Source organism: Zonotrichia albicollis, chromosome 2 (genome assembly GCF_047830755.1).
Source record: "Zonotrichia albicollis isolate bZonAlb1 chromosome 2, bZonAlb1.hap1, whole genome shotgun sequence".
NCBI lineage: Eukaryota > Metazoa > Chordata > Aves > Passeriformes > Passerellidae > Zonotrichia > Zonotrichia albicollis.
The window spans coordinates 64,073,954-64,101,720 of record NC_133820.1 but is presented as its reverse complement, the minus strand read 5'-3'; the positions used below and the strand labels follow the sequence as shown (position 1 = coordinate 64,101,720).

The 27,767-nt window shown below is 37.4% G+C and overlaps 1 long non-coding RNA gene across 2 annotated transcripts in view; it reads right to left on the bottom strand.

Annotated features, from left to right (window-relative positions):
* Positions 1-201: 201 nt before the first annotated feature.
* LOC141728335 (uncharacterized) overlaps positions 202-27,767 on the bottom strand; it is a 64,737-nt gene continuing 37,171 nt past the window's right edge. For both annotated transcript variants that reach the window (XR_012579254.1, XR_012579255.1), the window contains exons 4-6: positions 14,440-14,631; positions 11,174-11,282; positions 202-1,040 (exon numbers count right to left, since the gene is read on the bottom strand). This is a non-coding gene — a long non-coding RNA (uncharacterized LOC141728335). The remainder of the gene's footprint in view (positions 1,041-11,173; positions 11,283-14,439; positions 14,632-27,767) is intronic.

Below are 27,767 nucleotides of genomic sequence, written 5' to 3'. Positions count from 1 at the left end.
AGCAGCAATATATCTTTTCTGAGGAATTTCTGCATTACTTTCATTGACCAGTTTTCCACTTTCATTTTAGACAGCTGCAATTGCTAAACCATCAAAGCAAATAGTAAAAAATTGAATGAAGCCAAAAAAGGCACACTAGGGAGGACAGTTTACTTTTACACAGATTCTACTGAATTGCCTTTTTGAACTTGCTATCCATTAAAAACATCAGGGATTTAAAAACTTTTATAATAGCTGCAGTTAAAAATGCTAGTGATTACTGCAAATTACTGCTTCATTTCTTATGCTGGTCGTTGAACATGAATCAGCGAAGAAGGCAAACCCTGTCCTGGGCTGCATTAGGCACAGCACTGCCAGCAGGGAGGAGATTCTGGCCCTTTGTTTGACACTGGTGAGGCCACACTGCTGTGTCCAGTGCTGGGATTCTTAGAACAAGAGACATGGACATAGTGGAAAGAGCCCAATGAAGCGCCGTGAAGATGATGCAGAGATAGGAGCACCTCTCCAGTGAGGAAATGCTAAGAGAGATAGGACAGGTGTCTGAAAAGAAGGCTGAGTGGGGGTTTTGTACATTATCAAAGTACATCAATGTACATACCCTTTTTAGAAGTTAAATTCAACAATAGCTTCATGCTGCTTATGCATGTTAAAGGGCTCAGACTTCATATGCTCCACCTAATCTCAATTTTTTGGTACATGAGAAAAAAACAACCTGCAGAAATGTGATTCAACATGACACATTTTGAAGAATAGGATGAGTTGGGAGGTGCACAGAGAGGGACGATCAGAGTGCTTCTGAAGAGGATAATGTAAATAAACCACACACTTAATGATCCTCTACTCTATGGTGAGAGCCCACCAATAAAGTGTCCAGGTCAGGATTCTTCAGTGCAGGAAAGCTACTTCCAGTGGCTTACTCCACCCTGTCAGGAGCACAGGTAACCACAGAGCACATTGGACAGCAAGCTCTCTCTACTCCTTGAACAGCTCATCAGGTTTGGCTCTCCTCATGGGGCCGCTGAAGAATCTCCTCCATTAAGCTGCAAAGGACAGAGAAAGAAGAGGAAGTGCCAGGCACTTTATGTGTCCCAGCAACAGCATGTGCTCACCTGAACAAATGTAAAAAGTACACAGTGTGAATATTAGTGCTGCCTGTGCAGAAGATAACAGTCAGAAATGGTGTTGGCCACATGTTGGACAGACACCATAAACCCTCCTGTGCTGGTGTCTCCAGGTCAGCAGGTACTGTGTCAATATAGTCTGGACCACAGGTCTGCCATGTTTCACATCAGAGCAACATCCTTTCTTCTCTTTTATTGATACAACCATTCTTTTGATAAAAATTGCCAATCATTTTCCTCAGAAAAAAACTCAAATCATGTCATATTAAAGCAGATGGCATTGGCCAAACAAAATAAATGCTTTAACCCAGACTATTTTGTTTTCTTTTATCATAAAAGAGGAGATTTTTTTGGTGTGATTTTCTGTGTGTTATGGTAATGGGGTTGGGGGTGCTGTTGAGGTGTTACATTTCCAATTCATCTGAAACAAATTTCAACTTCCCCTCCAATTCTTTTTTGGTTAAGGCAGCAAATTTACAGCCTTTAGGGAATCAAAAAAAAGATTTCTGTTGTTTTCTAGAAACATAAATCCAATTCTCTGAAATAATTTTCAAGTACTGCAGGTGTAAAAGGTTGTGGTAGCTAAAGTAAACATAGCAAAAAAATCTGCATTTTTTAAGGAGAAACAAATCTATTATTTAGGCTAAGGAGAACAGCCAAAGTGACTTATCTGTAAAACTTGAATATGACTGTCTTGAACACAGGAGCTTACAGGTTACAGAAAAATATATTTTTACTTTTTCAGACTCACATGAATGAACACAAGAGCAGAAAGAGACTCTAGTTCTGTCAAGTCTCTTTTCTCAGGTATCAAGCAGATTAAATCTGCTCTATTTTTGTAGACTTTCCCTTCACATCAATCACCCCAATTTCCTGTCATTTGTACCATGACTACTTTGACTCACACTGGTTATATGTTCTTGCTACACCCATCCCCTGAGACATCTTTTGTGTAATTTTTAATATCAGCATTTTGGCTGTTTGTATGTTGGAAGTCTGTGTGGTTTCCTTTGTATTTCTGAAGATGATCTGAGGGTTGTTTCTGTTTCTTCTGTAATTACATACACCTTTGTGTGTTTATATTAAAGAAGTTTGGGTCCAAAAAGGACTTGGACAGTTTCAAATGTTTTTTCTTCCTGAAGGAGTTCATCTCACAATCTCTGCATGGGGGAATAAGAAGGACATAACTTTTAAAAATACCCTTTTCATTATAGCAACAGATACTCCTAGGAAATATTTTCTACAAAGCATAACTCTCAGCAGCAAATGTCATATATATTTTCCAAGATACACTTTCAGAGAAAAGACTATGAAAGCATAAGCCTAAGTATTTAATTAACCTGTATTTATGATTTGTTATAGACATGGCCAGGTGTTCTATGGTCAGGAATGTTGCCTCCTCTGACATTTCTGACAGCCTTTGGACAACAAAAAGCACAATGTCTTCTGCAATTTCCTGCCTATCTTGTTGAATAAAGCAGGTAATTAAAATAATAAAAATGTATCATTAAATACTTCCAAGAACAGATTATTTTCATATTCTAATTAGCTCCAGGAAGTTTCCTTCTCATTGTGCTGAGCAAGGCACATGTTTCAGGAGAGTATTCTAACTCAGAAATCTGTTTTGCTGTCACTAAAGCTACAAAATAAATGGCTATGATGTTTAGTAGCTTCCAGCATTGGGATTCACCTCTCAGCCCTCATTGGCAAAGGGGCATATTTGAGCCTTTTCCCTGTCTTGACTTCTTACCTTATAACTTTCCTTTGTAGGAACTACTTCTCATTTTGTTTATGGCCAGATTCAGTCCTAATGGAAAACCACGTGGCCCATGCTGTGGTTCATTGGAAGTTCCTCTTGGCAGCTCTTCCGATGTAAGCATTTCTCCCTGCCCTTGCCCAGAGACACTGCTTGCTTCCATGACATCCCCTTCAGTTTTACTGTACAGCTGCTTGCAGAACTGAGAGACAAACCAAACCAAGGAACTGATTCAAGGACTCCAGGGTGAAAACAGCCTTGGGAGTGGAGTTTAAGATAGTTTTTGCTCAGAATGAGTTGAACAATACAAGTGTGATTACTTAGAAAATCATGTTTGCCATGTGAGACCATAAATATCTCTGGTGGCACAAATGAGGAGATGATATAGAGACAAGATCAAGCTTTGGGAAAGGGGACGTAGATAGGAACAGTTTAGACCAGCTTTTCTGCCAGGAGAAGAATCCCCTAGAAACCTCACAAATATAAAAAATTTCAAATCTTGCTTTTTAACACCCTCCATTTTGCGACTGCAAGAGTAAGGGCCTCTGGTTACAACACTGCTTGCAGAGCGAGTGTTTAATACATCAGCAGCTTGGCAGAATTCTTTGTGGTTCTCTTTCTTTGAGGGACCATCTGGCTCCATCAACTGCTACCCAGTATAATGAAATATTAGACTCATCCAAGTCATGTGAGCTTCAGATATGTGTCATGAAAAGAGTCCAACACTTGGGACTGTTTTGTTGGATTATTTTCTCCTTTTCCCCTCTGTGCATATTTATTTCATTAGATTTATCTCTGTTCTATTTTCTTTCTCTTCATGACTGTAGGCTTTTTTTAAATTCCAGATGAAGTGTCACCAGATAGTATTTAGAAAAGAGCCTTTTGATTTCTTAGCATTTGTTCTATATATAACTTGCTATATATGTGGAATTGGAGTAGACTCTAGCAAGAACTCTAGCAGGCAAACGTATTGCCAAGGAAATAGATACAGCATGACTGAATCCTCAGCCTTCTGAATCTCTCATTTGTATTGCTCTTTCATCTGAGCTGACAATTGTTGGAAGAAGCATCTGAAACAGACATATTTCACCTAGTGGCTCAGTTTCTGCACACTTATAGTAGGCTGATCAGTGCCAGACATCTTAACACTGATCTATTTTTGGCAAATTACTTCTACTTTTTAAATAGCTGAAAGCCAGTCACAGTCTGCCCTACACTGAATTTTGTGATTCTAGATTAAAGAGAATGCAACAATCATAGAGCATTGTTTGGTCTACATCTTATATATCAAACTGGGATTTTTTAAATTGCTATCCCACTATGGTTTTCTGAAATGCATCTTGCTTTTGTATTTGCAAGGCTTGAACATATCCCAAGTTTCTCAATTTTCTTATTTAAAAAAAGGTTTCCTCCTCTAAAAACTGTGTTTGCATAGCCCATAATGTTAAAAAAAAATGTAATCAAAGGTGAGCCAGCCCAGTTAATTCTTATCTCACTTCAAGAAAGACAGGACAGCTACCAGTTGAGTGCACATTCCAAAGCAGAGAAGCTTGAGCAAGTATAGCAGAAGTCCAAAGAGGTTGAATGGGCAATTCCTGATGGAGTTCATACACAAAAGGAAAAACCACAGGTGCTGGTCATACCCAGGAGAAATGTAGAAGCATTTCCCAAGTGTGAAAGAAGGAGATTAGGAAAGTCAAAATTCAGCTGGAGTTAAAACTAGACAGGGAGGTCTAGGAGGGCAAGGAAGTTCTTCTGTAGGTACATCAGCAGTAGAAGGAAGATTAGGGAAAATCTGGTCACTTGGGCACAGGACCTAGTGACAGAAGCCATTGAGAAAATCTGTTTTCACTGGTTGACTTGCCCTCTGGCTACTAGAAGAAGGCTACTAGCAGAATCTGTTAGAGAGAAGTGGTACCCACAGGAGAGGAAGACACTCATGGATGCTGTGACAGCTGGCCAATGTCACTACAGATATTCACTCTTCTCACTTCTGAAGTTTGTGGTGATCAGTGGAGTTTTCACATTATTGGAAAAAGGAATATGTGAAGCTGCTGTTGAGGAAGGGGAAGAAAATCTGGGAAATTACAGGCTTCACTATCTCAGGATCATGGGAAAATTATGTGGCAAATCCTCCTCAAAGTCATTTTCAGATACATGATTAAGAAGAAGGCAACTGGGAACAGGGAGCAAGTCATACTTGACCAACCTAATTGCTCACTGTGATTCAATGGCTAGCTCCACAGACAATGGGACAGCTATGGATGCTGTATATCCTGACTTTAGCATGGCATTCAATGAGATCCATGGTAATTTTGTAGGCAAAAAAAGGTGTGACACAAACTGAATAAGTGGATGATAAGGACAGCTGTCATGATATGGAATGAACTTAAAATTCATCTTTATATTCAATTTTCAATTCATATTATTTTCAAATTGGTAATATGGAAGTTATTAAAAGAGTCAATACACAGTTAGAATTAAAGATTAAAGTACAAAGAAAACCATGTTTCCAAATGAATATACAGATACTCCCAAAGAAGATTAAGCATTCCTTTATGTTTAGATAAATCCTCTATAAATTAGAAGAGGCAGCAAAGCTTCCAAATATAAAAATATTCAAGAAAGAGTTTGAAAGAAAAACATTCCCAAGAGAAGAGGGGAGGATCAGAAGAAATGTAGGGCTGCTCATTTTGCAAGCAGAAAAATCTGTGTTCCAAATTACTTAGGTCAAACTAGTTTTCCATATTATGTCTTCACATCCCAGACCCTCTTTTTCAGCCCTTATTCTCACTTTATCAATTAGTTCAACATTATTAGCATCAGCAGAATGTTTGTTGGGGCAGAGCTAAGACCTTTGTACAACTGCATGCCACTTGTCACAGACTGCAGATTTCCCTGCATCCGTTTCTCAAGGCAGTTAAGTTTCTGTAAGCAATTGTATTACACCACCACAAATGTAAGTTATGACAGTGTTTTAATTCATTTTTATCAGCCTCTCTATAAGTTCATGATTCTGACTTCACTCCTTCAGTGGTGAACACTTCTGGGATTAACACTTGCTTTTATTTAACTGGCTGTCAGTGACTAAAGAAACTACAAATGGATGTATCAACATGAAGTATTTTATATTACATTGAATTGACATTATGGTCTACCATCGATGCTTTTCATTCAGTAAGTTCAATGCAAGTCAACAGCTCTTGCTTCTCACTTAATTTTTTTTAGGTTTTCTTTTTCCTTTTACAATTAGCTGAGAAAAAGAGGAGGTGAACAAGTGAAAGAGATCTAAACTGGAGGTGAGCAAGTTAAAGTAGTTAAATTAAACCACTTGAAAGAGGAGGAAGAGGCACATTTAAAGAGGAACGTTTCTTTGAACCACTGATCTGCTTTGGAAGCAGTTTTTTCAGCCCAGATCAGAAAGGCTACACTGAAAGGTGACAGAATGCAGAACAGCATTCATTTCACAGCATTAAAAAAATACTGCTGAAGTCAACAGTTCACATCTTTTAAGACACTCAATACTTTTCAATATATATTAATAAGCATTTATTTTTTCCTGCTTCCACAGAAATAAGGTCCAAAATAGAAGAGTCCAAAATTTCCAGAAGGATCATGAGTCTAAATAGCTTAAAAATATCCAGCTTCAGTTTACAGTCTGATATATATGGCTACAGTCCTGGGTTACCTTTCAAAACAGGATACCAGGAGGAAACTCTGAAAATCTATTCCAAATCCTAGAAATTATACTTGAGGGGACAATTCCCCTTTGGAAAAGTTACGGACTAGATGACTTAAAGGTGTGTTTCCATCTCTGTTAAGACTTTAAAAAGTACATATATGTTTTATAAATTCTTGTAACTCCTACAAATGTCCCAAAGTATACCAGCACATCATTTGCATTTTTCCAAAAGAATCAGCTGTGCCTCACCTTGTAAAAGCTTACATCATGAGTTATATTAACAGAGCCTTGAACTTGGCGAACTGTATTCATAACTCCTGAACAAAGTCCAGGGGAGACACTGTGAGAGACCAGCCAGCATCTCCTGATCTTTCTTATCCTCCTGGGAGAAGTGGAACAAGTAGAAGAGAATGAATCCTGCTGACCCATGAGAACCCTGGTACACAATCAAGTCACAAAGGAGAGGATTCATAAAATTAGGGACAATCCTTCTATTTAGTCCCAGATTTCTTCCACTGATTCCCTCACCATGGAGGAGTGCTTCTGACACTGACACTAATAGGTGGTACAATAACAGAGAGACATAAAACTTACCCACCGTGACCTAATTAGAGGAAAAGTTATTAGGGTTTGATTTGTTCTGTATTAATTCAGCTTTTCTCTGGTTTCTGAGTAGGTGGCTACTTTTCCACATTCAGATGAAACCTTTTGGGAAAGGAAGTTTTGAGTGAAGCTTCATGGCAAGTTGGAACTGAACGAAAACCTATTTTTCCCCCCCGTTACAGAATGAGTGATACAAGATTTTTCTCTTTTCCCAGGAAAAAAGCACTCCAGACAATAATAAAACTTTCATTTGACAAATTAAATGAACTCTGATCTTGTTCTAGAGTCTGCACATTGGAGACTGAGAAGGCAATATTTTTTGATGAGTCACTTCACAGAATTGGGTGTTTCCCACACTGCTGAATCATACATCATTTTATTTTATTTTTTCACTTGGTCTGTTTTCTGTCAACTGTCATATTTGTCTTGTGACTAAATCCCAGGAGCTCCAGTAGCCCAGTGAGAGTTATGACAACAAATCCCATTGTGGTTGCTTACATCCTAGCCTCTTCTAAGCTTAACTTTTTAAATGTTTATTCATTTGAGAAGGATTTTTATATCTTCATTAGCATCATCTGTCAATATTAATTAGAGTACTAGCATCACATCTTGGAATTACCTCTTTCCAAAGAAAATTATCCTTGACCACATCTGGTTATATCAATCAGATGTTTAGTCAGATTCAAGCCTTCAGTATCTACTTTAGTGACAACCATATCCTGCTCTCAGTCCCTTTTAATTCTTCACAGATGAAGATTTTGTCAAAGATTGTGTCAATGTCAGGGATATTTGCCTTTCACCACTTGACCAAGGGGATTCTTTCCACATAGGCTTCTGCAGCACACATCATCCTTCACTCCCTAGTGATTATCCCTGCCTAGTGAGGGCTGCAATTGTAAAGACTGATTTGCAGAGAGTTTGCAACCAGGGTAGTAAAACTCAGAATGTTCCCTGGGGCATAGAAGGAAAACTGAGAATTACAATGTTATGGCAACATCTATCAGTGCTTAGTGAAGAGACAAGCGCAGGGTTAATCAGCATGGACATGCATCCAGGTTTGCACTTTCTGTAAGCAGGCTTGCAGTTACATAGCTTAACTCCCAGGATTCCCAGAGGTTTTCCAGCTTCAGCACAGAGTGTCCTTTGAACAATTTGTACTTCCTGAACTGAAAATCTAGGTGTGTTTCTAGAAATTGCAGTTGGCAACACCTGCAATTGAACTATTGCTGAAAAGTTCTTCTAATTTGCACAACAGGTTGCCTAAACACTCCTGAAAGATTTATCTGGAATGTGTTTTCCCAGCTCACAAAACTTTAAAAGCTTCAATAAATGTTCCTAGGAAAACCTCACAGTTTTTTTAATATATTCATCAGCAGAAAAAAGACCCCAAGCAAACAGAAAAGAAAGCAAGAAACCATCAATAGGTTTAACTCAAGAGTCTAGAAGTTTAGGCCATTGTGTTGTTTGTGAGACATCTTTGTCCTGTTCCCAAGCCCCATGCAAATTTATTCCTATAAGGCAGGGTAATTGTATAAACTGAAATTTGGAGAGAGAATATGCAGCATTGGCTGTGTTGTGGAAGGCAGAATTTAAGTTGCTGGTGTAAGTCCAAGAGAGATAAAATCCAAAAGGATAAAATGTAAGAAGAGAAACAATTATTTAGTAATTAAATAACCATTTATAAAAGTCATATTTGAGATAATGAAGGACTTGTATGTCTTCTTATTTCTGGAATCAATCCCACCCAAATTTCACTATACAAGACAGGCTTAGCTGGGCTTTGCCCTCATTTGTGCTTGTATGGACAATGACAAAAAATTCCTCCCTTCCAAGAGACCAAACTGTAGCTAGGGAAAATAGCAGGACAAAGCATCTAATCTAAAACACTAATAAATAATTGGTAAGTTGGTTGCAGTATTTAAACTGTAAGTGTTGTAATTTTTCTCAGATCTTCTAGCCCAAAGCATATTGTATGCATCTCATTTTACTCTTAATGCAGAAGTTGGAAACAGACTAAAGCTATGGATACCTGGAAATAAGCATAAATATTTGCTTCAGGCTGTTTCACTTATAATGGCATTTTTCACCTTTCCATGCTTTACAGGCTTTTACTTGCCTCTAGAGTTCTTTCTGGCAATTTGCTTTGGGTTTTTTGAGTCATACAGAGTAATTTATTTATGGAAAAAAGTTAGGAATACCAAAGGTATATATCTTTATGTAGTTGCTTGAATATAAATAAAATTATATTTTCATATCTTTGGCAGATATCAGCCCCTAATTCATGTCAGTCATACACAAGTCTTCATTCTTATACTTCAAACCGTTTTGTCTAAAATTATTTCCAAGTACAGCATAGCTATATCACTGATGCACCTGCTTTTTAGGTGTGCCAGAAGCACTACAAGCATTTCCCAGCTATAACAGAAATTTAATGTCATATTTTTGCTACTATCCCATATTATATTGCACCATGTATCACCTATGGGACCTGGAAATTGAAGGCCAGAGCAAGGGCAAGGATAGGACAGGACCTTAGAGGATAGGAGCCTATTTCCTATCTCCTTAACTCTTGACACAGCAAAAAAAAAGTATCAAAAGTCTTTGGTTTAATTTTAAAACCCAAGGAAATTGCTACATTCTGGTATAATTCCATTTCTCTTAAAATCTACATGTAATTGATTCATTTAATTAAAGCAGTGTCAAGTTTTCCAGAAAACACTCAGAGTTCATGGGTGAACAATCACCATGTAATCCTGCAAAGTCACCTGATTTTCAGTTTGGCTGCATGGAAAAACACTAGTTTCTTACTAAACCATATGATCCTCATATGACCTTAGGGCATACTTAATAGGAATCCACGTGGGAGAGAAGAAAACACCCTTCTTTTTTGGATAAATTTGCAGTTTAAAGAAGCGAGGGAAAGATCTGCTTGTGAAGCAAGTCTGAGCTATCAAATAACAAGAGAGGTTTTGATCTGCATGTTTAGTGTTTGTGGACCATTTGTGTCAGTTTTGCAGCAAGTAAATGAAGATTTGTGAGTGCATGGACAAACAAACTCACCAAAAAAAGGAAAGATCAAGCAGGCAGTAATACAAAAGTCTACATAACTGCCAAATAATAGCAGATTAAATACAGTTCTTTAACAACAGGAGCCAATAATAATTACAGAAAAAGTGCAGAGAATGTAATTGAATTGTGAAAGAAGTAAAAGAAACAGGGTTCTGTATTCACAGCAAATATGGAATAAACCAAAACAGCATGCTTAAATTAATGTGAACCTCTGATTTCATCCAAAGTTTAAGTATTCTCCAAGTTCAAATCATGCTATTAATAACATGAGGGTTTTTTTGAAAGCTACATCATACAAGGAAAAACAGTGAGTGAAGCTATGGAAACTGTGAAAGCACTGCACTGCTAAACAATGACTAGAATTAATGAAGTAAGCAAATTCCATCCTAGGGTTAAGGATGGAGGAACAGCAAGAGCTAAATGATGACTTTGTTTCAGTACAAATGTTCTTCCACAGACACTGCAAAGCTGTATGTGACCATAAAAGACTTTTTCCTCAGTCTTCTTTTTCACCCACGTAATTTATAAACAGTCTCAAAAGGGTTCCCTGGCCTAAGTGTGTAAAATGTGGACGTGAGGTGAAACCAGGATGAAACATTCTACGCTGAGTAAATCATCCAGCCAAACAAAAACTATCTGGGTGCAGTCAATCCAACATTCTTTGTCATCAGTATCTCTTGTTTCTCTTCATTGTGTGTTTTTCTCCATGAATCTACCTCTTGTCATCACCACATTGCTTTTTGAACTCCCTCTTTACCAAAATATTTGTCAAGACCTCCAGCTCCCCCACTCTGCACCAAGAATCTCCTTCCTTTGTTCTTGATTCCCCAGGACCTTTCAAGATCCAGGGTAGAACTTGCCTCCCTGGCTTTAATGTGATTTGTGGACTTAGGGAATTTTATCATGTAAACATAGCCTCTAGCACATATTTTGAATACATACCAAGGCACATATTCTGAATCCTTGATCCTGTATTCATGGTGCATGGAAGATCCCGGAGCAAGCACTAGTGCAATCGGTGTGGTCTGACATCTGAACTGTTCATTTGATGCTGAAAAAAAAGTACTCATCTCAATGTGCAGGTTCTGCTGCTGTAAAAAGAAAAGACATGGAAGTATGCTTTTGATGTCTCAAGGATTTTTCTTCGTTCTCTTCATGTTTCTATGTTTCCTTCATTGCTGAATGATTGCCTCCCATGAGTATTCCACCAGGGACAGATGCTGTCTTTGTTTTGTTGAGCAGACGAAACACTTCACATAATGAGTTTGAGACTTTAGAAATGTCATGTGGGTTCTTTACAGCTTATTAATTAATCATAATAAAAAACATTCCTAGTTTCCTCAGTGGAGTATGTATTTTGATTCAGCTCAGCTGAAGAAGCAATACCTTCAGCAGATCTGTGCTACAGAATATTACTGCTGCTTAGAACAATATTATTTGAAACAGGCAATTGCAAGACAGCCCAGATTAAGAAGCTCATGGTGTTTGTCCCATCTCCTCCATCTGTGTTTCATTAAGATTTTCCAATAAGCTTTTCAGGCACTGTATGCCACTCACAGTACAGTCTGTAAGCTGTCTTTCAGCTCTTACAGTGATTATTTATTGCCAAATTATCAAGAAGGCCACCAAAATAGATTGGTGAGTTTTAACCATGAAAATGTGAGAAGAATCAATGTTGTAGTTTCAGGATTAATGAGAAAAAATGCTCCAAAGACCATGGAAATAAACATACTCTAAAACTTGGTTTTCTTTTCTATAGGTACCTGACTCAGATGCAGAAAGAAATTTCAATTATAGCTATACAGTATTGTTTCATCAACTATAGAACTTCACCCCTTGAAAATGGAATAAATTCACTTCGCATCCCTAAAATTATAGGAACTAATTTTCTTGAGTTAGAGAGGTTAAATTCTGGTCATTTGAGGCAAATGTCTGTCTCTCTTGTATTTTCCATTGTCTAATGACAAAAGAATGCCTTTGTATCTAGAGAAACTCATTAAATAGATTTATACTTTTCTTACAGTTGGAATTCTCTTAGTTCTTAGATGCTGTCCCAAAAGGGATGGCAGTAGGAATGGAAGTAGGGTAGGGCTGAGGTGGAGGGAAGAGTGCACCTTCCCCCAGTGTTACACAGAACGTGCTCTGTACAAGCAATGACCTGACAGGCACACACTACAGCCACATTACCCCTCCTGCTCCTCTTTTCCTTCCCACAGTCATTTCCACTCTGGGAATTTGGAGGCAGGAATGGAAGATCCGTGACTGAATCACTTTCTGCATCCCACGGACTATAGTTCTCCACAGCAGGCTGAAGACTGGTTTAGGCTCTGTGACCAACCTGTAGATGACATTTGTTAGGTGGCTTGCCCACCCATAAGAAGAAATATTTCTTTTCGCTTCCATTTTTCTTTAGTAGAAAAGTTGTGGGGTGCTGAAGACTTCTTTTGTAAAGGAAAGAAAGGTACAACCATGGCCCAAAGCTGAACACAGAGGCAATACTACTGGCAGTTCAACACAGATTTGCATGGATGATGACAATCAATCATCTCAACAGGTTAGGAAAGAAAATTACAGACTCCCCATCTCTTGTGTCTTCAGATCAACACTCAATGTGCTTTTGAAAGACAAACTTCAGCCAAACATATTCAGAGAGTAGAATAAAAATGAATGCAGTGTGACTTATTTCACACAAAAAATGAAACTAGATGATGCAACATGTCCTTCTTGTTTTAATGAATGCTTCATTAATTAATTTATTTCTATTTATCTTTGTCAAAGAATCCTAGTTTAATATTTTTTTGAAGACAAAGAAGCTGTTGGCTAGTTTAACCAGTGATTCCTATTATTTGGGAGTTGAGGGGTTTATATGATATGACAGTTCTCTGGATGATTTAATCAAAGTCAAATGGTGGATGGAACATTCATTTTTGATAAGTCTTTCAAGACATTGTTAACTTTCCTCTCTTAGTTGCTTTTCCAATAAAATTATAATTTCTTAAAGAACTAACTGAATCCTAAAACAAATTATATTATTAAACTTGTGCTTTATTTGGTCAGTAGAGGTTTTATCATTTAAATTTTAAAGCATAGAAGGGTGGGTTAAAATAATTATCTTCAGTTTGTGATAGATTCCTTGCTAGAGGGAGGCTGCCTCTTGCCACAACATTTGGTAAGTGGAGAACTGGAGTTAAAACGCCAAGGTTTTTATAGGATAAATTTGGGAAGAAATCAGTCTGAGTGTTTATTATGGGGACCCCTGCTGTTGGATGCTTTGGTAAGGTTAATCTTGCTTTGCTTCATCCACTCCATATTGCAACTGCAATTCCAGATGGTATATTAATAGGAAATAATATAGTGGAACAAGGATGGATATTTTCTCCCAGGTGAAAGATGAAGCTGCAGTTCATATATGTACCAGGATATTTGGGCCAAGACTGGCCTTCAGGAAATGAAAAAGTTTCCATTTCATTACTGCAATGTTTTGCTCCTGGCAGCATTCATATTTATCATGTGTACATAGATATCTGTTGGTTTAGTCTATTTTTTTAAAATATGGATACATGTACATCACACTTTAGCACACTTAGACACAATTTTTCTTTTAAAGCTGAGCCTATAATGTCCCAGAAACCCAAGCTAGCAAGTGACAGAAAGTCTATGGCCTGATGCCATTTTTGTAGATGGGAGTCTGTTTTGAACTTTAGAAGACTTTCTATGCATATACTTCTGAAATCAGACCTTGGGCATCTTCCAGATGCTTGAAATGGTCTTAACCAAGAATCCCTCAGGATTTGGCCTCAAATAAATCAGCTGTGAAAGCATTATTTCCAGAAGTGAATTGTTTTTTGTTCTCCATATGATCTAGTTCCAGGGCTTCTCATATGTTTCGCAAAACTCCAATTTTTCTTCCAGATGTGAATTATATGTAATAGGTACACATTTTTGTTGTTACTTCTTCCTTTATTGAAGGTATTTTTCTGGTACTTTCCCTGGAGTTCCAGAACGCTGGAATGATGGTAGAATGCCATTTAAGGATGACAATTTCAGATAAAAATAAAAGCTACCAATGAGATACAGAATGAAGAAATCATATTGGAGAGGGAAAAGGCTATTAGAGATTATATATATATATATATATATATATGGGAGAGTATACCACGAAACATTTGAGAATAAAATTTTTTGAGAGGTCTTTTTGGATTACATACTTTCCTTACATCTGAGAAAATCACTTTTTCCCAGTACACATCAAAGATTTCTGAAGAGAAGATTTTCTCTTCCTGCAATGGGTGGCCAAGAAGAGCTGCTCCAGGGACTGTGGTGTTGGGAACAGCAGATGCAGAGTTATGATCAACACACTTCTCCTTGGAACAAATGGTCCCCAACACTGCAACCATTATCTAGGAGAAAGATAAAAATGACAGGTGAAGACAGATGTCAATTTTCAATTTCTTTTTTAGAGCAGCTTTTTGCCTGTAGCATGCATGAATCCTGTGGCAGTCATGAATCAGACTCTTCTCTGAAAGGAACTGTCCAATCTTGCAGTAGAATTGGAGGGTATTTAACAGTACAGAAGTCAAATAGGCAAGGTCAGCCAAAATGTGCACAGATTTTAATAATCCAAACCCAAAAAGTTGGAATTTCATATTTATCCACCAAAAGAATATGACACTATCTATGAATTATAACTGGAGAATCCAAGCAGAACCATGTATAAATAGGTTTGCATGCACAAGAATTAATTCAAAACCCACTAGTGCAAAAATAACCAGTAAAAGAGATTTGTGAACATAATGTGATATTGTTAGTCTTTTAAATACTTACTGTTGTAGAAATGACATGTAATTAACAAATTGTCTGATACACAACTGTATGCTTCTGTGCTTTTTCCCTCCCAGAAATGTTCTTACAAACAGATGTTAAAACTCTTATTGTCATAGTAGATTTGAGTGAGTGAAAAAATTGATTTTGGTTAATTCTTTGTTCACATCCTCTACTTGTAATACAAACTAGAGATACAGATGACTGGGCCTGTAGATTTGACTCAATGTTCTGTTATCTGGCACAGTACAAAAGCTGATATTAAGTGTTATTACAGTATTTGTGATCAATTGTGTCTTTGGAAACAGGGAAAGTACTAAATGCATTTTGAAATTTTGTGACAAATAGGACTATTTAAAGAGATTAGACTAACAGAAACTGGAACTATCTGGAAATTAAATAAGATGATGACAGATACAGACAACTTGAAGACAGGCTGAAAAAGATTCTGTACAGCTTTTAAAAAGTGAATTAGTCTTACCACAAATTTAGACCAAAACTAGAAAGGAGACTTTTTTTTTTGTTTTATGATCTACATTTCTATAGTTCAGTTTTGATTTTTGGCTTCAAATGAATCTAAAAACTTTCAGAGACAGTGAAGACCAAGTTCCTACGTCTCTCCTGTTACTGAGACATACTGCTGTGAATATACACTGACTGCTATGGATTTCTTTGGGTTTTTTCCATACAACTGAGTGGGCAAATAGCTGCTGCACTATTTTTTTCAGTTTTGAAAACTTTGAGTGTATGAGTCCTGCACATATTTTAGCCACTCTGAATAAACAGCTCCTTTCATTGAAACATTTGTGCTTACAGTAATAAAGATTTGGCTTTACTGTAATTAGTCATTGGTCTCTGAAAAATTAACAAAAATATTTTGAGGAAAAAAGCCAAAGGGGAGAAACAGGATTACACAGCTTTATTTATACATTAAGCAAATTTAACTGGATGAGGCACAAACATTTACAAGAATGTCATGTCATTCTAGCAACAACTGCAACTAGACCCCACGGGGAATTAAGTCAATTCCATAGGACTCAAAGGCAAAATACTTGGAAAAAATATAGATAGATGCCTGGCTACAGTGAAGGCTTCATGGAGTAATCTAAATTTCATATACACAGATGTTATATTTGTGTCCACTGATTTTTTACTTTCTTTTCTCAAACGGGGGCCCAATGTTATTTTCAGTTGCTGGGATTATTGTACCTTACTCAACATTATGCACCTTGCTCCCAGAGATGGGCATGTAAGATTTAAACCTATAGGTATCGCAGCTGTTATTAGTTTTGAAACAAATTTTCATTGGAAAATGTTGGCTCCATATAAAGCAGAGCTTTCTGCTCGTTGGGCAGTTTTACACATAGTTAAAAAAATTTTATTCATCATGATAAGAACAGCAATGAAATAACAGAATGCCTGAAACTTTCATTTAAATATTCTTTTCCATCATGCTTGTGTTTTTTTGCATGCTGAAATAAATAAAATTAGCAGATAAATTTCACAATTTTTTTTCGTATATCTGGGAGAAGTTTATGAGAATTTTATTTTACAGGTGAAATCAAAATGAGAATTTTCATAGAACTCAAACCTACACTTTGAATCATGGAGTTCCCATTTTAAGTTGCCTACTCATATGATAGGTATCGCTGGGTTAGTATGTAACACTACATTCTCAGAATAGGAAAAAAAGACATCTTCTCATAAATTGGCTTCTTTTGCTCTGAGGATGGAGTGTGAAATGCTTTCCTGCTATTCTCCTGCGTGGAAAGGTGATAGTTCAGTATGGGATGTTAATGCCATGGCCACAATGCATACAAAGAGGGATGCTGAGCTGAATAAGGATGGGGAAGGATACCTAGCTGTCACCATATCTCAGATTCTTGTGCCTCACCAGCCTATGAGGATGGTGAGAAATAAAATCATCCTGGCTCTCTTTCTTTCCCAGTAAGTTCACATCACACCATGTCTATACCCAGTGGCTTATTTGGGTTGGTAGGTATATATTATTTTCCCACTCAGGGATGAAAGTCAGGGTGCACTAAGGTAGCAATGGGGTCAGAGGACACAGCAGCACAGCATTTTAAATGTCTTTATTGGGCTCAACTACTGTAAAGAATGATACAGAATTAGGTAATAATGCAAAGAGTTCCCCAAAGAATTAGATATGGTTGAAATCATGGGGCCCATGAGATGGCAAATCTGTTACATATCATTCTTGTTTTCCCTTTCCAGATGCTGTAACACAGCCTGACAGGACTGCAAGAGACATTTCAAGTGAAATCCACTGTCTCTGCATTTCTCATTTTTGGTTTTTTATTATATTCTACAGTTTCTTCTGGCTTGTCTGCAGGAAAGTTTGTTTCAGGAAAGTCTGATTCAGGAAGGCAAATAGGTGAATCTGTCCTTCCAGATGTGCTGTTTAGCAGTAGTGTCTAGAGGAATATTTTTAGAGCTACTCCTGAGGTAAAAATATATGAAAACCAAAAAGGTGAAGCCATCTGTAACACATTTTGTAGGAAATTAAAAGCATTAAGTTAATCAGAAGGATAATATAAAGTTTGCTATTACAAATCCCTCACCCAATGTAAAGTCATGCTTTAAATATATCTACATAAGAGAATATATGTTCGGTATAGTTTTGATTGGTCCAAGAAGAAAAGGGGCCTGTATGCTCACTGAAAGGCTCAAATAAAATGTTTACCAGTTTCTAAACTATTTAACTTCTTTGGTTTAATTGAAAAATGTGCTAATGTATGTACATTTTTGTTAATGTATAATGTATATAATGTTATGTTAATGTATATAATGTTATATTAATGTATATAATGAAATTGGAGGTGATGAGGCCTTATAAGTAGAGATGTGAGTGCAACAGTCCTTGTTTGCGTACTGTGTTCCACTGTCCTTCCCTGGTAAAATGTGTGTTCATGTAACCCAACCTTTTAAAAGCAGATTTTACACGTCTCCCAGTTACTGGAATAAATGCTGAGAACAAATTCAAAGCCTCCATATGAAACCCCAGCTCCAGAGTTCAGCAGCAGTGGAACCAGAACAAAGACTTTGATGATTTCTTGATTTTGAGAGAAAAAGAGAGGCACAGAAGGGGAAAGCAAGAGCCAAATGAAATCACAGTTTTTCTTTGCACTTGGCTTCTGGCTGTCCAGCAGTGATTATTCCAGTTGTCTTTGTGGTTTTCCTTGGTGTGCTTTATCAAGTGATATAACTGTATGGTATGATAAGCTTATATTAAAAAAAAAATATTTTAAAGCAGAGCTAATTAAAGCTCTGATTCTTATTCCTCTAACGAGACTCATTTTATTTATCTCAATTTAATTATCCTGGATATAAAGACTGCTTTACAAAGCAAACAAAGGCGCTCCAAATATTCATTCTGTTTGTCATTACCAGAAAATTATCTCAAATGACATCCGTTAACATTTTTTCTGGAATTGTATTCTGCAAGGAAATTTTTAAGACAAAATTAATTTGTCTGTTTATACTGTAAGTTCCTCTGAACTCCTGACTGTTTGGACTTGATATGCTTAAAAGAAAACATTTTTTAAGAAGATTAGATACACCCAGTGAAGCCACATCACCCTAGGACATAGGACACTTTTCCTTTTAAAAGCCAAGCGGAGGTCGCAGAGATAGGAACCTGCTGTGTGTGAGCAGTGAGCTCGCACGTGTTGCTTCAGGCAGGGCACTGTTAGACTGCCAGCAGACAAGCACACACAGACCCCAAGGCTCAAGGCATCAGCAAGTGCAGTTGGATAGTCCTCTGCAGCTGCCTCTTCTCCATGGCATGCCAGAGAGATTACATCTGGACAGACAATGGTCAGATATCCACCTGTGGGTCCCCAACTTCACAGCGATCAATCTCCCACAACATCTTCTCAGTTCATCCAATTTGAAATAATCTTCCTTTAGCATGGACGGCTGCCATACTAAACAACAAAATGAGGGTCATACCTCTGCCTTGCCTCTTACAGTTGTTTTCCCCTGTAGGAACACAAATATCAAATTTCCAGGAATCTCCAGTTTCTGTCTCACAATGACAAGGTTCATCTCATCCTCCCTTTTCAGAATTTCACACTTTTTACCCATGCATTCTGGCATCCAGGACAAACTTTTCTTTGATCATTTAAGATTTGCACTTCTACTATATTTCAGTTTTGCTATTTATATCCTTCTCTGTGGCAGATCATCACCCCATGAAGTTATAACATCTATTTCACAATTTCTTTTCATTCACATGAATATAAATTCCATACAGTTCTTGTACCTGTTTCTTAAAGAGATTTCAAGTTTTTAATTCCCAGAATTCAAAATGTGACATCATTATCCTGCATCTTTAGTTTATCAATATTTTTCCATTGAAATCACAAATATGAGTTATAAACATACTTATGTATATTGTCTTGTTCACTTCTATTAAGTTCTACTGTCCTCAAGTTATTTTGGTAAGAAAAGTTTATTTTTTTTAACTATCTTATTATTGTATTTGCTGGGAAATGTCCCAACGAAGGCATGAATCTGACTCTATGTTCTCAGAAGATTAATTTATTACTTTATCATACTATATTATATTAAAGAACACTATACTAAACTAAAGACTACAGAAAAGATACTTAATCAATGCTAAAAGGCTAATAATGAAAACTCATGACTCTTTCCAGAGTCTTGACACATTATTCTTGATTGGACAAAGAGTCAAAACAAATCACACCAGAATCCAATGAAACAATCACCTGTGGGTAAATAATCTCCAAACACGTTCCACACGAGCAATACAGAGGAGAAGCAAATGAGATAAGAATGGTTTTCCTTTTCTCTGAGGCTTCTCAGCTTCTCAGGAGAAAAATCCTGGTCGAAGGGATTTTTTCAGAGATTGTGAATGCCACAACTTATGCCTTTATAATCCATAGCCTATATAACTGATTTATCCCCCTTGTACCTCAATCTCTGCGCAACCTTGCTAATCTATGTTGAGGAGCACATTCAGAGCAGGTATCTCAGTGTGAGCTGCAGGCTGAGCTCTGGGCTGGGGGAGCCCCAGAAAAGAGGCTGTGAAATGCCAACCCTTTGTATAGCAAAGGATCTGTGGCCGGGTGAGGGACACTCAGATAACACCAGCATCTCCACCCCTCTTACATGTCTTAGAAACTGTCCCAGCTACAGCAAGATCAGCATGAGAGGCTGCTGGGTCAGCACATGGAAGGTCAGAATGCTGGAGGAGGATAACGCTGCAGAAATGCAGCTGCTTTGCCGACATTCACTATAATCAGCAAACAGCTCTGTGTGTAGCTAGTCAAATCATGTTGTATCTGAACTCCTGAAGGTTTTAAGGACCCTTGGAAAACCACATTTAAGCTGCCTCAGTTTGACAGGGGCACTTGCCAAGACCTCTCTATTTCTGCCCTCTTCCTCATGTATCCATGAGCTGTGAGAGCATTTCTACAAGGTTCTGCATTTTGCTGTGTGGATCCATCACTTGACTTAGGTTTTATGAAACAAATACTGTTCATGAAAACAAAATATTAACCTAAATATTTTCTTAAAGTATAAAACCAGGGAGGATTTATTTGTTTCACTGTGAATGTTCTCCTTAGTTTCATACTGTAAGCAGTAAAGTTAGCTTAAAATGCTTATATACTTCAAGGCAATTTGTAAAAGATCTTGCTGGAAGGTACAGGGAAATTTAAAATCTCTGGATAGTTCCATTAACTGTGCTGTTTCTCAGTGAAAAATAGCAAGCTAAGAAGCATTACACGTTAAAGATTTGTTTCTGGTTAGTATAACTGTTAGATTCTATTTCAAATACAAGCATAGATCTGGTGTTTTTCTCAGTCTAGCAGCAGATTATTTAAGAAACTTGGATCAGATATGGACTGCATACACTGATTTTAATGCTGAGAATTATTCCTCGATGAAAATGTTGCACACTTTGATTATTAGAGCACTTCCACTGTGCTTCCTACTACATCATCTGTAGTGAAACTTTGCCTAAGGCAGTTTTTAAAAGTCAGCTGTTTCAAGTATTTTGGCAGATCTTTAATTCTTTCCCTGTCATTACTTCATCTCCCAGTCTCTTCAAAATGTTGAAACTAAGCTGAAGGTGTTTTGCCCAGCACAGAGCCTGTGTAATTGTCAGCTGTGACTCCAGACGTCAAGAGCAGGTGACTGCATGTGGCTGCTCTTGCTGCATTTTGGAGGAGAAAAAGAAAACAGCTGCCCATGCACAGCTGAAAGTACAAAATTTTAGAAATCTGCAGCATCATCAAAACTGACCTCAAGTTATAAGAAGTTAAAAGAAAGCTGTTGGGGAGTCTTAAAAAAAACCTATTACACTGTGGGGAATTATGTTCTAGAGTTAGCAAGCCCTGCTGTTGGTAGTATCTGCCACCACTGAATCACCAAGGGCTTGACACGAGGACCATTTGTTGTGTTTAGGAATAAGCACATTTCTGTGCCAAAGGGGTAAGACTGCCTTGTTATATATGTATTACACTGAAAGTGCAACTGCTTAATTTTTTTTTTTTGAACAATTAGTTTGATATAAATTGCATTTATATATGGCTAAAATTACTGAGTGATGACCACCTTCCCATGGAACTTATGGCCCTGGGAGTAGAACAACAGTTTTCTATCCACATTAGGAGGGAATTTGATTCCTCAGAAACTTTGCTATATTTTACATTTATATAAATTACAAAATATAGTGGGATACAGCTTGTGTGTTAAAAAGAACCAGTAAAACTTACAATTCCGTGCTCTCTGTTTTCTCCGATGTTTTGCTTTCTGACTGTGAAAAAAATGAATGATACACACTTACTGTGGATTTATAAACAGTTATGCAGGACCATAGAGAGTTTTTTACCTAAGACCTATTTCTTCAGTGGATTATACTGGATTTTATGTCAGTTAAAGAAAATAGAAACAAGCTACAACTCCCACCAGTTTATGATCCTATATTGTTGCTCTAGAAGTATGTCAGCTGAGATGTCAGAAATAAGGCTAATTTTTTCAAACACATATTTTTCAGAAAAAAAGATACAAATTCAGCAGCTTGAAAGCTTTTTGTGTAGCTATTAAAAATAAAATTTTCTTAAGTATCTATTTTTAACAGTTTCAAAATAAAACACTTCAAATTTTCCGTTTTCAATATTTCTCTTAAGTTTTAAAAACCTTTTCCATTTTGTTACTATATCTTAGGACTTATTTCCAAAAATATAAAGAGTATGGGAAAATGTCTTCCTTTGGATGAACAAGAATTTAGGAAAAATATTGAGAAATTATCAGAAAATATGCTTTCATTCATATGATTGTGTTCAAGACAAAAATATTACTTAGGTGAACTCCCTGTTCAGAAGACCACATTTTTTAAAACATTTTTCTCATTATTAAAATTGCTTTTATGCCTTCCTGATCTTCCTGTACTTAGAGGGGGAGGTATAAAAAATGAAGGAGAGTGACTTCTTACACAGGCAGATAGTGATAGGACAAGGAAGAATGGTTTTAAACTAAAGGAGGAAAGAGATTGGATGCTAAGAAGCCTTCTGCTGTGCCTGGTGTACACAAAAGCGCCTTTGACACAATCAGGGCATTTGGGGCTGCAGTGCACAGGGGCTTCCAAGAGCAGACCACCTGGATGTTACACAGTAGGAGTATCTTAGGGGGATTGACCCACTTGAGTAGGGAGGTATCCATCATTATGTCTATTATTATGTGGAAACTGAGAGATTTGGAGTCATAATGTTTTTTAAGGTGAAAAATCATACATCTAGCCTGATTTTGAAAATAGTCAGGTACTTCTTACTGCCATAGAAACATCAGATATTTGTAGATACTTCTTTCAGCTTTACAACTGAAACTTTGCACAACTAGTCCAGAAGTTACTTTAAATTCCATTTCTAAGTCTATATGTTAATAAAGAATTTTTCGAACAGGCAAACTTTAAATTCACTAACCAAATAAATTCAAACCAGGTGAACAAGAGGTTATGTAAAAAACAGGAGAGAAGAATTCCCTTCCTAAATTTCGAAAACTTTTGCAAACAAAGTGTGACACAATGTTTTGTCTGTCTTTGTTGTTCTCCTGCCATGATTCCAAGTCAACACAATAGCATCTTGTTCCTGGCAGCAATGAGCCAATAAAGAGACTCTCCAGCAGTTAAATCAATATGTTTGGAAGTGCCCTTTTTCTCAGATCTCTTGCTAATTTTTAGGAAAAAAAAAAAAACCCAGCTCTTCAGATAAAAGATCTTTTATTAGTTTCCAAATGTTAGATGAAATAATACCTGAGGAATGTTATAAGCTGCACTTTAAGCCAAATTCTGTCTGTATTCCTTTTGAAAAGCACACTTTTAACCTCACTGAATAAAAATTATGGAATTTTTCTAATTAATTTCAGGTTCCATAATAATTAAATTAAATATATACCTAAGGTGGAAAATAACCTCTTCCAGAATTGCTTAATTTCTAAGAGGATCTGAGGCCCAAAATACCAAATTGTACCTTCTTGATACAGTAACAGAATGAAGTAAACAGTGAAACCAGGTTTCTTCACTCTGATTTTCCCAAACCTCAATAAAGACTCTAGTGAAGTAGGGCTGGTGATTAATCATGCATGCAATTAACACTTGCTGTTTAAGGAATTTTTCCTACCAGTGAGAAGACAGTTTTATCTCACTGAGGGCTGTTGATGGAAAGATTCCTGACTTCCATTTCAATGTGATCAAAACTTTTCTGACTAACTTCTCTTTCTCTTTTGGGTCTCTCAAAAGCCTTCATTTGACCTCATGCATTACTGTAGAGCAAATGTAGCAGATTGGCAGAGGGTATGCAAATACACAGAGGGGGAAAATGACAAGGAACATTTTAAGAACCTGTTTTTGAGGGGAGTTTTATTGAGTGGAATTATATTTTGATTATTAAAGAGAAATCCTCTCTTCACAGAAGTCAACAGGGTTTTCTGCCAGCTTCAGAAAGGCAAGGATCAAATTTGCCTCTAGCAACTTTTCCTAGTGCATCTTCTCTGGGTCTCTTCAGCTCCATGATTCTGTGATATGATTTGGTACAAGTTATCAGATACTTGAATCCAGAACTTTTTTCACAATAAAGAAAGCCCACAATGTATTTACTGGTTCATGGGGAATCAAAAATAAAGGCAAGTTGAATAGAGATGCACAACTGCCAAAGCCCAGCATTTGCACTTCACCATCATAATACAAGCACTTTTCCTTAAACAACTACACTCTTTTAACCCCAGAATATTACCTTCAATATAATATGATCTAATTTATTTTGTGTTAATTAAACTTTTATCATTTTCCCTTTCACAATGAGAAGTTTGACAGCATGGTCCACTTCTCTTTGTTTCTGTCTTAGGGTCACTCTTTTTGCTTATACAGTTTATCATTAAATTCCACTTTCTGGATTTCACATGAGAGGATAAAATCCTTTCAGGGCTATAAGTGCACAGAGAGACCAAAAGAATTGCAGCTGAAGTTGTATCACATGTAACACTAAGACCCTTAAACACATGGATTAGAAAGAATCCAACAATGTGTCATCTCTTTCCAGAGGCCAAGCTCTCGTGCCATTCTGGCAGTGTGAAGCAGCAGATCTGGGGGTGAGTGCAGATAGACAGAACCCTGCCCTCTGGCACTCTGGCACTCGCTCTGGCCGCAGAAAGCTCACTCAGATCTCACCGCCGAGTAAGTACCACTCTTGTACTCAACACACAAGGAAAGGTTTGCCTTGTGATGGCACTGCTGTTCCCAGCCGGATGTACTGACCCCTACAATGCCATGAGCCCCCACCTTCAGAGATGCCTGTCCTCAGAGCCCTGAGCTGGGCAGTGCAAACATATTGCAAAGAGTTCAGATGAATCCAGCTTCCAAGTTTTATCTGTTCTGTTTTGCTTCCACATCCCTTCAGTTATCACCTTTTCTAGAAGCAGACAAAGGCAAAAACACCAAATTATGTTATGTGGTTAGCCAAGTTTCAAGGTCTTCCAAGTAATTTTCACTAAGAAAAACTGAAATTTGAGTCAAGGGTCTTTGTTACAGAGTTGTTTCTTTGCAACAGAATTAAAGCAAAGTGAAGCCCCCGTTATTCCCACGTTGCATGGATCTGAAACAGGTATTACTTAGCTCCAAACATCTTTCACCTGACATTTGAACCCTAAAATCCCCTTAGCAAACTTTCCTAGGTGTCACTCATGTGTGGTTATTATTTGCCCCATTTCTCACTTCGTCCCTTATGCTCTGCCTCAGAAATTAAGTTAGCAAACATTTCTCCATTCCTAGGTAGGTTACACATGTACTTTGCTGGTACATAAAACAGTCCCACAATGTTTTTACAGCTGGCTGAAACAACAATTGTCTCATAATAGCAGCTGCTCCTGATGTCCATTTACCCCTTTCAGGTAGCCTGTATGTCTGACTTCATTAAGAAAAATGCTTCACTCCAACAGAGAAAAAAGAAAAACTATGTGAAAAACTGATGAAATGAGATAAAATAAAAGACTGCATGGTATAAGAGTATGCATTTTAAAAAAATTGAAATTATTTTAAAAAATTGAAATTATTATTGGCCACTAAAGGCATGAAGAATTTTAATTAACAGCCCATAAAGAGAAAGGCCATAAGATTTATGAGATCAGGGAGAGCCTACATCACAGCAGGAAAGGCACTTTTATCCAACCAGAATAAAGGTAGGAAGAATTATCTGTTATTATCTGTGAAGTTTTACTGTGAGAGTTAGCATGGCTCAGGAGGGGCATATTTAGGGTGGAAGATAATATTGACCAAGGAACAAATAGATATGAGGAGGCCAGTGATAAATTCAGCTTGCAAAATAAAAGGCTTTGACTCATTCCAGCAGGTTTTGAAACATCCATTCATAATGAGTAGGCTTGGGGAAAAAAATGAAATGGTTTTGCATTGGAGCTTATAATTTAATTACATTATATAAACTGGTGGAGCATTTTGTAGTAATTAGAACATGGACTTCATGACTCAGAAAGTCTTTGCCAGCACTACAGACTGGTAGATCATGCATTCTTTGCTATTCTCATCATGTTTTACCTTTTCAGTAACTTAGGATAAATGATAACTTTCTGTTACATGGTAGTGCCATTTAAACAATCTCAAGAGTTTGTTTAAGAGTTTACAAACTCTTAAGAGTTTGTTTCTTTCCATGTCAAGTTTATATTCACTGGAGACCTGAGTAATACTTTGTGTTCCTGAGCAAATCTGCTCACTGGGGCAGATTCTGTTTCTTTTGTCCTGTTGGAAAATTTCACTCTTCCAGAATATTTCCACAGATCATGCTCTCAGCTATGTGGGTGAAAAGAAAAAAAAGGCCAAAACTTCGGCCTCCAGTTTTTCTTCACAGGCTTTTATGACTAATTAGGTTTTCATCCAAGTATCCAAAAGTACTAATCTCCTATTTCAAGCATTTAGACCACACCAGAATAAGATAAACCTAAGGTTATCTTCAGCAAAACTCCTTCCTACACATAAGGTGTGAAATCAGGTTTAATGTTCTCCTGTCGTAATGTTCTTTATGGCCATACATCAAAAAGCTCAAGGGTTCACAGTCTAGGACTTGGAGGCCAAGTAGTCCAACACTGAAAATATATACAAGAAATCTTTATGGATCACAGCCTGAGAGCCAGACACAAATATTGCCCAGATGCACTTTACATTTCTGCTGTTTGCTCCTTCCATCCTTTGGTGGTAAAGCCAGTCAAAGGTATTTGAAGCAGGTTGGCCTTTGATACATAACTGGTACAAACAGAGAGCTCGAGCCCTGGAACACACTGAAATAAAGGTCTCCACAAGAGACACAGAAGAATCAAATTTCAATATCCCCAAGCTTTCACAAGTCTGTATTTCTCTGCAATGCTTGAAATGTCACCAACAAGTTCAAACTGCCTCTGATTTCCTGAGTTGCACTCCCAGATCTGTTCCCCAAAACTCAGGTCACCCTAAGGTGTTCATGGTAACAACCTAAGCAATCTGTAGTGGTGGCTAAGGAGCTACAGTCACACGAGCACTATGCAAACAAGACAAAACACAAAAAGTACCCCAGCCTGTACAGCAACAAACTATAGCTCCTTGTCACACCGTTCCACAAATGAAAACAAGCCTTCTGCAGCTTTTCCAAATTCATGATTTCTTGGTGATTTTTTAATTTATCTCTCTCTGGGGGAAAATGTGAACTTCACCCCCACTTTCATATTCCAGGTTAGAAACAAAAGCCACCAGCATAACAGCAACATCTAGAAGTAGGAGACATGTGTCTCTGGGCAGCATGGTACAGGAGGGAATCTTAACACAGACAAGCAAGGACCCCCAAGTAAAAGCTGCACAGGCTAGGGGGAGGATGGTCACAGTTAGAATCACCTAATACAAGAGTGTGTCAGGACGACACAAAAAAAGATGCAAAAGGGCACAAAAGAATGGGTGAAGAGAGTAAACTTAAAATTAACTGCATTTTTAGCTTAGAGTGAAACAATGAATAATATAATGTTGATTTACAGCTCCATCTAAAAATGGTGTGAGCTGAACTTGTCACCAGAGGCATTATGTTTGGAAAGAGTGGGTTTCTCCAAGAGACAATGTACCTGTCAAAATGCAATGTGCCTAATGAAAATGGATGAAACTCCCAGCCTAGAGATGAGACAGTACCTCATAAATTCTTTC